At 40.3% G+C, this 17,160-nt stretch overlaps 1 protein-coding gene across 1 annotated transcript in view; it reads right to left on the reverse strand.

Annotated features, from left to right (window-relative positions):
- LOC120929467 (zinc finger E-box-binding homeobox 1-like) overlaps window positions 1-17,160 on the reverse strand; it is a 140,634-nt gene that overhangs the window by 36,576 nt on the left and 86,898 nt on the right. The window lies entirely within an intron of this gene.

The following is a 17,160-nucleotide window of genomic DNA, read 5'->3' on the forward strand; positions in this document are numbered from 1 at the left end:
CCAGCCGTGTGTATGCTCCATCACAGTTTTTCCCATAGGGAAACTGCCAAAAAACGCTGGGCAAAAGTCAGCCGGTTTTCCCAACAGGAAAAAAGAGAACTGGTTCTCTTTTTTTGTCCAGCGGTTTTTGGGCAGTTTTCCCGTCGGAAAAACTTCAAGGAGCAAAAGCTCTCCTCTCATTTTTTTCCCATCGGGAAAACTGATCGTGTGTACGAGGCATAATTCACATGCATACACATACTATTGCCAATTTAAACAGGAGCCAGTTACAGTACCAGCATGTTTTTAGGTAGTGTCCTTGTTGAAATTTGGTCCAAGGTCTCTAGTACTGCAAGGCAGCAGTGCCAACAATAAAGCCACTGTGCTACACAGATAAGCTTTAGCTGGTGATGATGCTGACCATCTTAATCTGTCACATCTGTCCTGCCTGTTGTTGGCTGTTGCCCCTGGCAACAAAGAGAGTTTATTATACTGTGTGAAACTTGACCCTTTAATGGTAAACTCAGGTGTATGATAATCTCTCATCTGATATTTAAAAAAAATGGAAAGCAAGATAGATAGTATATGATATGGTATTTGCCTGGGTATTACTTCAGTTTACTGTGTTTTTTTTATCTGTGTCTCTATTGCAAAGTATTTCTCTCTCCCCTGTTCATGTGACAGTTGTCAATTCAAGAATTCTCTCCAGTGGGAATAAATGCACAACAATTAGAACATTTTAATAGAGTAGGGCTGGAATAAAACCTCTGTCAGATTTTTATTGCTATATGTTTAGGGGTCTTTGACACCCCTGTGACAGTGGTTAGTGAGAAAAGAATATTCTCTCTAGCAGTAACATACACTGCCTTAAAAGATTATTTTAACTAGTGGTAAAGGGATAGAACCTCTGTGAAATTATTACCGTTGTCTGCCAGGTCATATCTGTACTAAGTATGTATTCTGATAACAGCTTCTTTCAGAGTTTCCTCATTTTCGTTTACAGTGGGGATCAAAAGTTTGGGCACTATTCTAAAACAATGCTTGCTTTTATTATCAGTGTTTTAGAAGGTTCCAGATACAGTGAGGATCGAAAGTTTGGGCACCCCAGGTAAAAATTTGTATTAATGTGCATAACGAAGCCAAGGAAAGATGGAAAAATCTCCAAAAGGCATCAAATTACAGGTTAGACATTCTTATAATATGTCAAAAAAAGTTAGATTTTATTTCCATCATTTACACTTTCAAAATGACAGAAAACAAAAAAATGGTGTCTGCAAAAGTTTGGGCACCCTGCAGATTTAATTTCTTATACTGCCCCCCTTGGCAAGTATCACAGCTTGTAAACGCTTTTTGTAGCCAGCCAAGAGTCTTTCAATTCTTGTTTGAGGTATCTTTGCCCATTCTTCCTTACAAAAGTCTTCCAGTTCTTTGAGATTTCTGGGCTGTCTGTCACGCACTGCTCTTTTAAGGTCTATCCATAGATTTTCAATTATGTTGAGGTCAGGAGATTGTGAAGGCCATGGCAAAACCTTCAGTTTACGACTTTTGATGTAATCCCCCGTGGATTTTGAGGTGTGTTTAGGATCATTATCCATTTGTAGAAGCCATCCTCTCTTTAACTTCAGATTTTTCACAGATGGCATCAAGTTACCATCCAAAATTTGCTGAATCGTGAAATGTTCCCTGTGCCACTGGCTGCAATACAACCCCAAAGCATGATTGATCCACCCCTATGCTTAACAGTTGGACAGCGGTTCTTTTCATTCAATTCTGTCCCCTTTCTTCTCCAAACGTACCTTTGCTCATTCCGGCCAAAAAGTTCTATTTTAACCTCATCAGTCCACAGAACTTGTTTCCAAAATGCATCAGGCTTGTGTATATGTTCATTTGCAAAGTTCAAAAGCTGATTTTTGTGGTGAGGATGTAGAAGAGGTTTTCTTCTGATGACTCTTCCATGATGACCATATTTGTACAAGTATCTCTTTATATTGGAATAGTGCTTTTCTCACAATCTCACAACTGCTTTTCTCACAATCCTGCGAGCTGTTCTGTCTGATATTTTTCTTGGTCTTCCAGATCTTGCTTTAACTTCCACTGTTCCTGATGACTGCCATTTCCTAATTACATTCCGAACAGAGGATATTGACATCTGAAAACGCTTTGCTATCTTCTTATAGCCTTCTCCAGCTTTGTGAGCGTCAACTATTTTCAGTTTCAGTTTTCTAGATAACTGCTTAGAAGAACCCATGGTGCTGATTGTTGGGGCAAGGTCAGATGAGTCTGGGCATTTAAAACCTTTGACATTGACATCACCTGGTCTTTCCAGACGATGATTTTGAACAATCCATGATACTGGCAGGTCTCAGCTTTGCAAAAGAAGCAGTGCATGCTAAAAATTGTGCAGGGTGCCCAAACTTTTGCAGACGCCATTTTTTTGTTTTCTGTAATTTTGAAAGTGTAAATGATGGAAATAAAATCTAACTTTCTTTTTTACATATTATAAGAATGTCAAATCTGTAATTTGATGCCTTTTGGAGATTTTTCCATCTTTCCTTGGCTTCGTTATGCACATTAATACAAATTTTTACCTGGGGTGCCCAAACTTTCGATCCCCACTGTATCTGGAACCTTCTAAAACACTGATAATAAAAGCAAGCATTGTTTTAGAATAGTAAATGTTTACTGCTGTCACTCACCTACAGCTATGTATATAAGCCTACATTTTCTGTGCGGTTTATAAATCATCTGCATGGAAAATGAGTGTGAGAATCTAACATTTCTCAAACTCCTAGTCTCTGGGGAGTCTGTGGCAAGCCAGTCAGGCAGGCTGTATAAAGTGCATGCACAAGGCACCTAGACCTCAAAGAAATTCCCCACTGTCTGATATAATCATGCATAAACACACTGAAAATTGCTATATCATATAACTGTTTGTATGATATTGCTGTGTTGTTGACCTCTGTGTAGACTGAGCTCCTCTCTTACAACAATTATGTACAACACAATCTCCTTCACTTAGCTCATTTGCCCTATGCTGTTTTATTTAAATCATTCAATATTTAATGTAAATGTCTGTTACAATGTTCTTTAGGACTACACTGGTGGCCTGGTAAATAGTAGCGTTGGTTCCATTTTAAGCATATCTGTCTAAAAAAAGTAACCTACTCCAGTATATGCCAGGCTCCTTATAGTGTCTTTGAGTAAACCTAAACTGAGCCCAACCATGTGTATAGCAGAAAACTTTCAGCAGATATTTGCAGGGGGTGGCATTGGAAATGTGATAGATAGGCCAGATGTGTATGTGATAGTCATTGTATAGATTGTGGAGGGATGTTTGTGAAAGATTGCTCTAGTCTAGGGTGACCCAGTCCTTACAAGTGATGCAAATGTGCCAGTCTACAATTCTAGTGAGTAGTGATGTCCAATAATACTCATGAAGGTTGGGGAGCACCAATTGCCTTTAAGTTTTTTTGGTCATAAGGTAAATTAAAATGTATTTAGGGTTGTTTATTGTTTCAAAGAAAAGCCATAAAAAGTGCACAGAGAGTAGCGAAAGGGGTATTTGGTATGTCTATCGGTATGGCTTAAATGGTGTATGGGATTCTAAAGAGAATACAAATTTTTATAATGGCTGATCTCCCAAACCATGAGAATTGGGGTTTATCCCATTGTTGAAATTTCCCGTAAAAGTGTTTAAAAGTTAGAAGAGAAGTATGGGAATTTTTTTCCCCCCATATTCAAAGTTACCTAGGTTGATGCAGCATCCGTTGCTGCATCTGTCCCGTCCCCTTCTGCTCTAAAAACCGAGCCATCAAACATCGCCTATCAGTCAGCTGCTCTCCTGCTCTGCTACTCCACGCTCATTGGAGCTCTGAGAGGCTAAGACAGCCATCAGTCCAGGCACCTGGAGGATCCAGGCTTCCAGAATCGGGATGACACGGTGCCTGGACTGATCTGTGTGACGTCAGCAGACTTCTGCTGAAAATGGGTCCCATGAGTGCAAAACTAATTGCACTCCTGTGACCCATAGGAGAAGCCCAGCCAAACAAGCTCTGCTGGCCATGTTGACATCACACCCAAGATGTTGTCATCCAGCAGCAGTCTCAGGCCTTTTGGATGCCTACACAGGTAAATAACATGCATAAAATACATTGAATGCACATATAATCTTAAGGGAACATTTTTGTTAAAATGAAAGGGGCTGGTGACAGGGTCTCTTTAACTAATGTATAGATACAAGGCTTGCTTCATAAAAGAAAATATTTCAGTATATGCAATAATTTATTTTTTTATGACAAATTATCCTACTTAGAAGCATATGATGCAAAAGTGGGGTAATATTATGCATAGCAGGCAATCAAAATATATATACAGTATATATATGGATTGGCTAATGCTTCTACAGTACTTTCAATCCTTCAGGCACCCTAGCCCCATCATTGCGGGTGTTTAGGGATGTAGTTTTACGTGACGTAGAATCTATTAAAATCACTGCTAGTAAGATGGACAAACATTTAGAAAAGGGATTCGCTTTGTAACAACAATGAGCTGGTTATCCGGCCAGCGGATAAGGGAGGAGGAATAGTGATTCTTGATCGAGACAAGTGTCTGAAAGCAATGCACAAAATTGTAGACGATCGAGACACGTATGTTCCTATCCCAGGGAGTCCAATCATCCAATATAGGGATACCTTACAAATATTGGTCACAAAGGGTTTCGAACAGGGTATTCCAACTGAAAAGGAGCAATCTTTTCTTATTCCCAAGGCCCCTAGGGTACCAGTTTTGTACTGTCTACCCAAGATACATAAAATTCTCACTTGCCCCCTGGGTCGACCGATTGTGAGTGGGATCGACTCCACCACTTTTTACAGCCTTTGGTACTCAAAATACTGTCTTACCTTAAAGCGGAGTTCCAACCACAATTAGCATGTTTTAAATGTATGTCCTTTCATCCTGCGTTTTTATAATATAAATCCGGTCACTTACTATTTTACAATCCGCCGCCGATCCGCATAGATATTCAAAAAAGATAGTTTATAAAACTATGTCCACACCGTTGTCATTTTGCTTGTGGGCATTGTGGAGCCTACAAGCACTTACTTCCTGGAAGTCTTGGATGGGGAGTGATAATTGGACAGCGCACTGCATCCTGGGAAATTATGACACACATTTCCCAGGAGCATTAGAGGGAGATGATGTCAGAATCCTAGGTGATTTCAAAGGCAGATTTTGTGGGACCGCATAGCAACAGGCATTTCCAGATGAGTAAAAAAAAATATTTTTTTTTTTTTTACTTTTTTAGGTCTAATGAGCACAATAATGAAAAAAAAATGTTGGGATGGAAACTCCACTTTAACCTACGTCCGGGAAGTGGTTCTGAAATCCTGACTGGACGTCCATGGACGTCCTGCAGGATTTCATGCCGCGCGCGCCCGGTGATGCGGGGTGTCAGTCTGACACCCTGAATCTCCGATCTCGGTAAAAAGCCTCCGGCAGAGGCTCTTTACCATGTGATCAGCCGTGTCCAATCACGACTGATCACGATGTAAACAGGAAGAGCCGTTGATGGCCCTTCCTCACTCGCATCTGACAGAGTAGAGGAGAGCAGATTGGCGGCTCTCCTGACAGGGGGGGTTTGCGCTGATTGTTTATCAGCGCAGACCCCCCTCGGATCGCCACACTGGACCACCAGGAAAGCCCACACTGGACCACCAGGGAAGGGCAAAAAAAAAAGTCAGTGAAAAAAAAAGCAGTAAAAAATAAAAAAGATGCCAATCAGTGCCCACAAATGGGCACTGACTGGCAACATGGATAAATCAGTGCTGCCCCACAGTGTCCATCAGTGCCACCCCACAGTGTCCATCGGTGCCACCCCACAGTGTCCATCAGTGCCACCCCACAGTGCCCATCCATGCCCAGTGCCCACCTATCAGTGCCCATCTGTGCCACCCATAAGTATCCATCAGTGCCACCCATAAGTGCCGCCCATGAGTGCCCATCTGTGCCGCCTATGAGTGCCCAGTGCCGCCCATGAGCGCCCATCAGTGCCGCCCATGAGTGCCCATCAGTGCCGCCTATGAGTGCCCATCAGTGCCACCTATGTGTGCCCATCAGTGCCGCCTATGTGTGCCCATCAGTGCCGCATACCAGCGCCACCAATCAGTGCTACCTCATCTGTGCCCATCAGTACTACCTCATCGATGTCCATCAGTGCCATCTCATCGGTGCCCATCAGTGCCGCCATATCAGTGCCCGTAATTGAAAGAGAAAACGTACTTATTTTCAAAAAAATTAACAGAAAAATATAAAAACGTATTTTTTTTTCAAAATTTTCAGTCTTTTTTTAGTTGTTGCGCAAAAAAAATAAAATCGCAGAGGTGATCAAATACCACCAAAAGAAAGCTCTATTTGTGGGGAAAAAAGGACGCCAATTTTGTTTGGGTACAGTGTAGCATGACTGCGCAATTGCCATTCAAAGTGCGACAGTGCTGAAAGCTGAAAATTGGCTTGGGCGGGAAGGTGCGTAAGTGCCTGGTATGGAAGTGGTTAAGGACACTAGGCATGTATTGGATCTGATTTCCCAAAATACACCTAGCGATGATATGTGGATGGTGACAGCTGACGTTACGTCGCTGTACACCATCATTCCACATAATTTAGGCATTTCAGCAGGCATTTTTTCGAATGTACCGGAACTAAAACAAGAGTTTATCATGGAACTTCTTGAATATGCAGCTGGCCATAACTATTTTTGGTTTGACCACCATAATTACCGCCAACAATGCGGTGTAGCCATGGGGGCTAAAAATGCCCCCAGTCTGGCTAATCTGTTTATGGCCAAATGGGAGGAGGACGATGTCTATAAGGATAGAAACCCCCATTTGATTTTATGGGTTAGGTATATAGACGACGTCCTTCTCCTATGGGGGGCATCAAATCTGAACTAGATCATTTTTTCTCCTCTCTCAATGAGAATGAGAGAGGTATCTGTTTTGTCCATGAGGCTAGCCAAGAGAGTATCAATTTTTTAGATCTCACTATCATGAAGGCTAGCGATTCGTTTAAGACCAAATCATATTTTAACCAAAAAGATCAAAATTCGTTCATCCCCCTGGGGAGTTGCCACAACGACTCTTGGTTAAAATCTGTCCCTAAAAGCCAATTCATTAGGATGAGACGGAACTGTTCAACTTTAGATGATTACAGGCTACAAGCAGGGATCCTCAAGGGAAGATTACAGGAGAAAGGTTACCATCAGGAACATCTTGAAATGACAATGGAGGAGATAGCTAATGTTGATAGATCAACATTGTTGGACGCCGGAACTTTAAAGGTTAGGGACAGACCATCTGTGCCGTTTATCACCACCTTTTCGACCCAACACTATGCAATTAAGAAAATCATACGCAAACATTGGCACATATTGGGGAACGATAGGGTCATCAATACCTTTTTGCCACCCAACCCCCAGGTTATTTTTAGGGGAGTTCCTTCTCTCAGGGATTGGGTGGCCCCCAACATGGTCGACCCCCCTAAGAAGAAGGTATCTTTTTTCCAGAAAGATCTGTCTCGTTACCACTAGTGTCGCAGATGCCAGGTATGCACACTGAATAAAAGCAGATCAAAGAAAACTGAATCTTTTTTCTCCACTAGCACATTCAAGGAACATAAAATAGAACCCTTCATCACTTGTAGTTCCACGGGAATTGTATAACTTTTACATTGTCCCTGTGGTCTCCAGTATATTGGCAGGACCAAAAGATCTATGCAGATGAGACTGGGTGAGCATATTAATAACATCAAGATTGGCTTTAAATACCATTCTGTTTCAAAACATTACGATATACACCATAACCGTAACCCGGCCAATACACTTTTTTTAGGGATAGATACATTTGATGCCCATTGGAGAGGTAGTTCCTTGGTTAGGGAACTCTCCAAAATGGAGATGGCATGGATATACCGGGTTCAATGCTACGTCCCTCACGGTTTGAACATAGACAGAGATGTCAATGCCTTCATTGACAATGGCTGAATTTCATGTTGGTGGGATGAAGTTTATATGGTTGTTCCATTTTGTCTGTAAACTAGCCTAGACATCTGGGTAGGTCCCGATAAATCACCCACATGAACCACCAGTTTCATGATAGGTGGATATACTTTAGATGGCCTTTAACTCTGATGTGTCATATACGCCACAATTTTCAGTTTTGGAGATCATCTGCTAGTCTCTTGTCCATATTCTTGTATTTTGACATAATATATGTTGGAGTTTTTGATAACTATATATGGTTATTTATTTCAATAACTCCCTTCCCCTTTTTTTTCTTTTCTGGACCATATTTTGGATGACTCACCTGTCATGCGATGAGCCCAGTACTTATAGAAGTTGTTCTCTTTCCTGAACATAAACATTAATTTCAAAATTTAAAAATTTAAACATTGAATTTTTTCAAATAGATTTTGGAATATAAATGAATTTAAATCAATTTTTATATTTTATATTATGATTGGCTAAAGCGTGGCTATTTTTAATATATGCCCGCACTAGTTAATGGACAACTGGTGTGTTTGCCCTAATCCAAAATGGCGGCGGCGTTGTCAGGGGACTCCCAGATCTCTGGGCTGGGTTTCCTAATGTAATGGGTATATAAAGCGGTGCGTCAGCACGCCGCCCGTGCCCCTGGACGACGTCACATATGACAAAACGTGCATAGGGAGGAGCGGCGTGCTGATGTCACCGCAACGATCCACGGAAGTCCCGGAAGCTACGGGCTGTGGAAACAAGCCCGCCGGCTACATACATTTTCAATTGCTTTTTATCCATCTTCTAAATGTGAGTGCATTTGTTTTTAACCATATTAAATTTAACTTGACTGGATTACGCTATGGGAGTCTCTTCTGTTTTTCCAATACCCAAATCTGTGTTACTGTTGAGTTGATCGTTTTGAGACCTTATCACGATACAGGAACCAGGGAATGGAGGAATCACTGCAGGGAGCCATTATCATTCTGGCCAGGTTGTCAGTATCAAGCGTGCATGATCTCCTTAACACGAGATCTATAGTTTTGGTAAGCGGCAGTGTTTATATTAGTGGAGGAATTTATTTTTCTCAATCTGAGAACAGCACTATTCTGGAGGTGTACTGCATGTTTTCATGGATGTAATTATTGGATAGATCTTTTCAGAGAGACTACCTATCTATTCATTTGGACTTTTATTGAATTTGCACATTGATTATTATTTTTTTCATTTTTTCATGTGTGTTATGAAACCCATCTGATCTCATTATTAGTGGGGTTCTCTTCTTTAACATTCACACAATATCTATTGACAGTAGATGTCATTATTTTGTGTTGCACTTTTTCTCTTCATTCATAAAATTGTGTAGCATCATTATTTATTCTGGGTGTATGTTCATTATCATTTAGAAGATATTTTCAGGTAGCGCAGCTTTTTTCTTTTCCATATATATATCTCACAACAATAAATTATTTTATTATATCTTTTCATGTAACAACACTGAAGAAATGACACTTTGCTACAATGTAAAGTAGTGAGTGTACAGTTTGTATAACAGTGTAAATTTGCTGTCCCCTCAAAATAAAGCAAAACACAACCAATAAAGCGGTTGTAAACCCTCACCATTTTTCACCTCAATGCATTTTTGCATTGAGGTGAAAAACCTATTGTAGTGCACCAGCTCCATGTTAAACCACTTTATGGTCTTGGCCACCATTCTGCAGCTAAGTTTCAGGGTCTTGGCAATCTTCTTATAGCCTAGGCCATCTTTATGTAGAGCAAATAGAGAGGAACACACACAGGCTTGCCTGCTGCCTCCTCTCTGCAACACCTACGAGAATGCTTTACAGCTGCTGGATGGCTCTTCATTGCTCTCTACCACCGTACCGAGGTTGGACACATACCACAGATGAGGACTCCTGCTTTTATCATTTTATCATGTTTTTTAACACTCAACGATCTTGTAAGTGCTTTTAACCTTTTGTGCACTTTATTGAATTTTGCATACTGCACTTAGAGGCACCTTTCTTTTACATTTTTTATGTAGAGCAACAATTCTTTTTTTTCGGATCCTCAGAGAGTTCTTTCCCATGAGGTGCCATGTTGAACTTCCAGTGACCAGTATGAGAGAGTGAGAGCGATTACACCAAATTTAACACACCTGCTCCTCCGCCTTGTAACACTAATGAGTCACATGACACTGGGGAGGGAAAAAGGCTTATTGTGCCCAATTAGGACATTTTCACTTAGGGGTGTACTAACTTTTGTTGCCAGCGGTTTAGACATTAATGGCTGTGTGTTGAGTTATTTTGAGGGGACAGCAAATTTAAACAAGCTGTACACTCACTACTTTACATTGTAGCAAAGTGTAATTTCTTCAGTGTTGTCACATGAAAAGGTATACTAAAATATTTACAAAAATGTGAGGGGTGTACTCACTTTTGTGAGATACTATATACAGTTGCAATAAAATGTATGTGAACCCTTTTGGATTGATATGGATTTCTGCACAAATTGGTCATAAAAATGTGATCTGATCTTCATCTAATTCACAATAGACAATCACAGTCTGCTTAAACTAATAACACACAACAAATTAAATGTTATTTTATTGAACACACCATGTAAACATTCACAGTGCAGGTGGAAAAAGTATATGAACCCCCAGACTAATCACATCTCCAAGAGCTAATTGGACTCCTGTTGGCTGACACCTCACTCCAATCATTGAGATGAGATGGGAGGTGTTGGTTACAGCTGCTCTGCCCTATAAAAAACACACACTAGTTCTGGGTTTGCTTTTCACAAGAAGCATTGCCTGATGTGAATGATGCCTCGCACAAAAGAGCTCTCAGAAGACCTACTATTAAGAATTGTTGACTTGCATAAAGCTAGAAAGGGTTATAAAAGTATCTCCAAAAGCCTTGCTGTTCATCAGTTCACGGTAAGACAAATTATCTATAAATGGAGAAAGTTCAGCACTGCTGCTTGAAGGAAATGGTAGTACTCTTGCGCTATCTGTACTGGACACCGGGGGGCACTGCTGCAATCACCTTAGAGTCTGCCTTACACAGAAAAAATTCAAATATGGAAAGTGATGGTGAAGCGCTGTGAACTAAAAATAGAAGGGGATCTCAATACCTAACAGGTAGGTAACCCTAAAGTGAAATACATAAATAAATAAATAGATACTAGGTGACTATTACAGGGAAAGAAAGGTGAATAAACAACATATAATGTGAACATAAAGTGAAACGAATGTACCAGGCTGGATGAACCAGAGACACAGTGGTAAAGGTGCACGGATGTGAACCAAACAGTAGCTTACACAAACTAAAATAACTGTGTACAGAAACAATGTATAACAGAAATACGTGAAAAATGGTCTATTTAAAAAAGTGACATCCCAGAAGACAGTCCGGTGTGGCACGAATGTACCAGGCTGGATAAACCAGAGACACAGTGGTGAAGGTGCACGGATGTGAACCAAAATAACTGTGTACAAAAACAATGTATAGCAAAAATGCGAAAAAAAGTCTATTTAAAATAGTGACGTCCCAGAAGACAGTCCAGTGTAAAAGTAGGCAAACTTCGGTGCGCACACCTCTTGTGGTACTAGATGCTCACCTCAGAGCCATAGCACGGATGGCTCAAAGTACCAAACAATGTCTCCCTAGGGGGTGCAGTCACACGGATTGAGGTTGAGATGAAGGGGGCTCCTCATCAAATATTCATACAAACATGGAAGCAAAAATCAATGGATAATAGCATAATCCTGTAGGAAACCTTGCAAATGATATATAACGTATACATGCACTCACATTGAGGCTGTGAATAGTGGACCTATCTCCACGAACACCGCGTTCGTATCCGGAACTGGTATGCTGGAGGATCACTGACAGACAAAACAACTCTCACTTCCACCTTCTCTGTATCTTCCACCTCCTGTCCGTAGTATCAGCCAGTGCTCAGGGGGTACAAGATGGAAGAAAAGAGAGGAAGGCCCATGGTGCAGTATCTTGTGAAATTTATTAGAGTACAAGTAGCAGCAAAGTACAAAAAACTGCTGCTACTCTCCCTAGGAGTGGACGTCCTGTAAAGATGACTGCAAGAGCACAGTGCAGACTGCTCAATGAGGTGAAGAAGAATCCTAGAGTGTCAGCTAAAGACTTACAAAAGTCTCTGGCATATACTAACATCCCTGTTAGCGAATCTACGATACGTAAAACACTAAACAAGAATGGATTTCATGGGAGGATACCACAGAGGAAGCCACTGCTGTCCAAAAAAAACTTTGCTGCACGTTTATAGTTTGCACAAGAGCACCTGGATGTTCCACAGCAGTACTGGCAAACTATTCTGTGGACAGATGAAACAATAGTTGAGTTGTTTGGAAGAAACACACAACACTATGTGTGGAGAAAAATAGGCACAGCACACCAACATCAAAACCTCATCCCAACTGTGAAGTATGGTGGTGGGGGCATCATGGTTTGGGGCTGCTTTGCTGCATCAGGGCCTGGACGGATTGCTATCATCAAAGGAAAAATGAATTCCTAAGTTTATCAAGACATTTTGCAGGAGAACTTAAGGCCATCTGTCTACCAGCTGAAGCTCAACAGAAGATGGGTGTTGCAACAGGACAACAATCCAAAACATAGAAGTAAATCAATAACAGAATGGCTTAAATAGAAGAAAATACGCCTTCTGGAGTGGCCCAGTCAGAGTCCTGACCTCAACCTGATTGAGATGCTGTGGCATGACCTCAAGAAAGCGATTCACACCAGAAATCCCAAGAATATTGCTGAACTGAAACAGTTCTGTAAAGAGGAATGGTCAAGAATTACTCCTGACGGTTGTGCACGTCTGATCTGCAACTACAGGAAACGTTTGGTTGAAGTTATGCTGCCAAAGGAGGTTCAACCAGTTATTAAATCCAAGGGTTCACATACTTTTTACACCTGCACTGTGAATGTTTACATGGTGTGTTTAATAAAAACATGGTAACATTTAATTCTTTGTGTGTTATTAGTTTAAGCAGACTATGATTGTCTATTGTTGTGACTTAGATGAAGATCAGATCACATTTTTATGACCAATTTGTGCAGAAATCCATATCATTACAAAAGGGTTCACATACTTTTTACTGAAACTGTGTGTGTGTATATATATATATATATATATATATATATATATATATATATATATATTAGGGCTGTTACTGATCAAAATTTTTCTGTTCGATTAATCGTTTGTTTTTTTAATCGATTAATCGACTAATTTCAATTAATTATAACGCACATACAGATCCAACTACTTTTAGCTGATCTCCTTGGAGATAAAATCGATGTAGCTACATAAACTGTAAAAATGGTGCGAGGAATACCAAACTATACCAAAAGCAGTCATAAACACATGTAGCTAAGTATGATACTGGTATAAAAATGTGTACAACGATACCACTGCTGAATCCAGATGAGGAGAGGTTAACATCAGTCCGTCGGCATGTAGATGTCCCATGAAGGGAACTATCACAACTCCCAGAGTATGGTTGTAGAATCCCGGGTTGATAGAGGGAAGTGATAGAGGGAAGGGTAACAGCCCTTGCGTGTGGCAGATAGTAAGGTCCCGCCGGCATGCAGATATGAAGGCACAGCAAAGGAGCCCTTCAGATGGACACGGCAAGCCGCGCCGGTGTCCGTGACGTTACTGGATCTCCGACGGAACTCCCTGAAGGCCCAGAAGCCGGAGAGGTGAGTACCAATGAAAAGAATTTTAATCGATCAAAAAGATTTTGCCCCCTTTTTCTGGGCATTCCAACCAGACCATTAAGGCACACTCCAGGTCTATTTATGTTGTAAGTCTTGTTGCGTGTTTATGTGATTCACTTCCCTCTCGATCATAAGGCCACGACCATAAATATATATATATATATATATATATATATATATATATATATATATAGTACAGACCAAAAGTTTGGACACACCTTCTCATTCAAAGAGTTTTCTTTATTTTCATGACTATGAAAATTGTAGATTCACACTGAAGGCATCAAAACTATGAATTAACACATGTGGAATTATACATAACAAAAAAGTGTGAAACAACTGAAAATATATTTCATATTTTAGGTTCTTCAAAGTAGCCACCTTTTGCAGCAGACGCATCTCTAGAACTGGTAAGAGGAAAATAAAGAAAACTCTTTGAATGAGAAGGTGTGTCCAAACTTTTGGTCTGTACTGTATATATATATATATAATATATATATATATATACATATATATATATATATATATATATATATATATATATATATTCCACTATACTGTATCCCTGAAGAAAATCTAAGATCAGTTAAAGAATAATAACATTCTTAAATACAAAAATGTTTGTAGGCTTTACTTTTTTTATATACTAGCTGAATACCCGGCGTTGCCCGGTCTTCCTATCTTAACCTTTTGGGGAGGAAAATCATAGTAATATAAATATACCCATCTTTTATATAAGGGTGTAGGTAAGGGTTAATTTAACTGTCATATATTTTTATTTGGCATATAAGTAATATGTGTACCAGGTATTATTGAAATATCTCCAGGCGTACAGAAGTTATGTGGGAACATACATTTCCCATTGATTTGCATGGGACTTTAAACAAAAACCCCGACCCTCACAAATGGGGGTAGTTAAGGGATAAATTAACTATCCTATAGTTTAAGTGGACATATAAGTAACATGTGACCAAGTGTTATCGAAATATCTACAGCCGTTTGGAAGTTATGAAGTAACATGTATTTCCCATAGAGTTGAATGGGACTTTAAAGGAAAACCCCGACCATGGCAAATGGGGGTGGGTAAGGGTTAAACCACCTATCCTATGTTTGTTGCTGACATATAAGTAACATGTGTGCCAAGTTTCATGTTAATATCTTTAGCCGTTTGGACGTGATGCTGGAACATACATACATACATACATACACACACACACACGTTGAGTTTTATATATATAGATTAAAATAGAGCAAATTTAAGCTGACCGAACAACAGGAATTTACACCAATTTACATATGCTGCCAGAGATAACCATTCCTCAGTTGCCCAAATTTCCAGATTGCCCTCCTGGGCCTTGTTCCATTGTTTCTTATTAAGGGACTGCAAAAGATGATCCCTAGGTGTCACTACATAATGAACCCTGAAGCACAGGTCAAAATGTCCTTGAAATATGAAAACCCTTTGAAGCTACTTAATACAATATCCAATTATTACCTGCGCTGACAACACTGCCAAGATTATGTACAATCCAAATGTCTTGCTAAAACCTGTGAGGGTTATGCAGGTAAATATGATTGTGCACAATTGTAATCAATACTGTATGTTTCATCACAGTTTTTTATAGTTAGAGCCTTGCTTGTACTTACCCATTTCAACGCATTATTAGTCCAGGAGATATTACACATCTAATCAGTCATAAACTAATATAAACCCAACGAGCAAAATGCAAAAAATACTGGCATTTCAGCAAATATTCTTGTGGTCTTCCCCTGCCAATCATATTTTTTTTACCACCTTTCTGTGAATGCATTTGCCACCTTCATTCGAGGAGAAGTAAGAGTATCAAGCAAAGTTCCCACAAGGGTGGGGCCTGACAATTCAACCACAGGTCTTGAAAATTGCCTTCACAATAAGTGTGAATAAAGCCGCATTGCGGAAATGCCCTTATTGTGGTAAATAATTATGATAAAAGCAGAGGTCCACAAGTTCTTCTCTACAGCTACACCTATTATGAATGCACTTCATCAGTGAGCTGTGGTCACTCCTGCAGCTGCAAGGTATACACTTTGCTATTAACTTAATCTCAAGGGTATAGGACTGGAATTTACCACCATTAATATATATTTGTACAATATACATATATCACAAAACAACATGTAATTTACTGTATTACATAAGTGTTCAAATTGAAGCTAAGTAAAATGATTGGTATTTTTGTATGCTTATTTGTTTGTTGTGACTAGTTTTGACAGCACTATCATTGATTATGATGATGTAATGGGTCAAAGAGAGCTCCAAACAAAAAGTCTTGGACTCATTTAAAACTCTTTTTAACCTATTACACTTGGATTTCTCAACTAGGATGGATGTTCTCTCCTGGGGGTGGGGGGGCAGGGGGGTCCCTGTCTTTGTGATGAATACAAGCCAATTGGACTCAAGTATTGACGTTGTCTGTGATTTGATGACCTGTGAAAATCCAACCCCAATACCCCTTTACCATTCCCTTTTGAATTGATTATAGTGGATCATTTTAAGACCTTCCTCTGCTTCATTTCTAAAGCAAAGCTCTACACTTACAGTATATCACAAAAGTGAGTACACCCCTCACATTTTTGTAAATATTTTATTATATCTTTTCATGTGACAACGGTGCAGGCGCACTTCAGAAACCTTTAGAAATGGCGATCGTGCCGTTTCTAAAAGAGATTGTGCCGTGACTGGCGGCTCCCGTGCGCATGCGGTGGAGTGACGTCATCGCGGCTCCAGGCAATCACAGCGTCGGACCTGTGATACCCGGAAGGAAGAGGGTGAAAGATGGACGCTTCATGGAGGCGAGGAAATCAGGGACATCGCAGGCTTCAGTTTCAGGTAAGTGACACATAATGGGCTACTATGCGATGCATAGTAGCCCATTATGCTTCACCTTTGCAGGGAAGCAAAGAGGAAGTAAAACCCATCAGGGTTTACTTCCTCTTTAAGTAGTGAGTGTACAGCTTATATAACTGTAAATTTGCTGTCCCCTCAAAATAACTCAGCACACAATCATTAATGTCATAACCGCTGGCAACAAAAGTGAGTACACCCCGAAGTGAAAATGTCCAAATTGGGCCCAATTAGCCACCCCCCCAGGTTTCATGTGACTCGTTAGTGTTACAAGGTCTCGGGTGTGCATGGGGAGCAGGTGTGTTAAATATTGTGTTACCGCTCTCACTCTCTCATACTGGTCACTGGAAGTTCAACATGGGACCTCATGGCAAAGAACTATCTGAGGATCTGAAAAAAATAATTGTTGCTCTACCTAAAGCATGATCCCCTCCCTTCAGAGGGCAGTATTCCAACATGATAACGACCCCAAACATACCTCCAAGACGACCACTGCCTTG

The sequence above is a fragment of the Rana temporaria genome, chromosome 2 (genome assembly GCF_905171775.1).
Source record: "Rana temporaria chromosome 2, aRanTem1.1, whole genome shotgun sequence".
NCBI classification, from domain to species: domain Eukaryota; kingdom Metazoa; phylum Chordata; class Amphibia; order Anura; family Ranidae; genus Rana; species Rana temporaria.